Source organism: Astatotilapia calliptera, chromosome 23 (assembly GCF_900246225.1).
Source record: "Astatotilapia calliptera chromosome 23, fAstCal1.2, whole genome shotgun sequence".
In the NCBI taxonomy this organism is placed as follows: Eukaryota; Metazoa; Chordata; class Actinopteri; order Cichliformes; family Cichlidae; genus Astatotilapia; species Astatotilapia calliptera.
This window is the reverse complement of record NC_039323.1, coordinates 17,688,745-17,690,161: the sequence shown is the minus strand read 5'-3', so window position 1 is coordinate 17,690,161 and position 1,417 is coordinate 17,688,745.

The window sequence follows — 1,417 nt, the reverse complement described above, 5'->3', positions numbered from 1 at the left end:
GCGGGAGTTTCAGTCACCAAGGCTGCCCAGCTTACTGGCGTCTCCATAGGAACAGTGACAAAAGTGACAGCGGCGTACAAGACGCAGGGGAAATCATCGGTGAGCCGTGTGGGGAACTGCGGGCGGCAGCGCTCATTAGGCGAGCACGACGCACGGGCACTGGTGCAGTTTGTGAAGAAGAACCGCAGCGCCACGCTGGCTCAGGTGACGGAGAGCGTGAACGCTGGGCGGAGCCACAGCGTGTCAGCCAGAACGGTCCGCCGCCAGCTACACAGGGAGGGCTACTATAAGGAGGTTACGGTGCCCAGAGCCAGCGCCACAGGAAGCCCAGAGGATTGTGGGAATCGTGAAGCAGAGGGACACTCGGATGACGTTGCCACCACCGTCGATCAGACAAGCTGAACCACATCACAGAGCTAAAAACTGACAGACTTATCGTGTGACAGGAAGAGGAAGTGTGGCCTTAGCTTTAGAATGTCGAGGAACATGTGAGCAGACCCTGGACAGGAGGTGAGAGTGTTAGTTGCACTCTGCTGATCTGACACAAACAACTTCTAGAATGATCCAGTTCGATCTGGTCTTAGTGCTCCTCCCGAGGACTGAAACACACCTGTTCACCTGCGTACACACACACGCTCTAAACATCCAGCTGTGCTGGGGTTAAAGGTCAAACCAAAGAACCACCAGCCTGTGAATCACCCAGTCATGCGAACCATTGATCAATCACAGTGATCAATCCCTCACGCGTGGAAGAAATTCAGTGAAATGCATCTTTATGTTTCAAAATAAAACTTTATTTAAACAAGTTTCCTCTGTCTGTCAGCCTCATAAAAGGTGGTATTACTCATCAGTTGACTTTAATGAAAGTGACTTTTGTAGCCTGATTGGCTGTTAAGGTTGTATTAGATACTTTCACCTTCTTGCATGGAATTGAAGGCTTAAAAGATGATCAGCTGTGAAGATGGAGACACTTTTAATCTGTTCTGTTACTCTGAAGGCTTTTTTAAGATGACCAAGCTAAAGAGGCCACCTGAGCAGGACTTCAGGAACCATGTGAATCACCTCACCATTTAGAGCAATGTCTCAGCCAATGAAAGAAGAAAACATGTTCGATCACTTTGACCTCTCTTGATTGATTTGTGTTTAGTGTAATTAATTTCTTGTTGAGAAAAAGTAAGAGTTCTTCAAAAATGTACAACATCAAAATGCAACTGTTAAAAGAGGAACTATTTATTACGTTTTTAATGTTATAGCAGTTAAAATAGTAAAAACATAATGCAAATATTTACAAACATTAATATTAAAGGACGATATATAACAGAATGAAGTAAAAATAATTATAAAATATAAAATAAATATCAATTTATTTGCTGTTTGCATAGTTGTTTTTTATTGAGGGAACAGGAAACCACGTGGC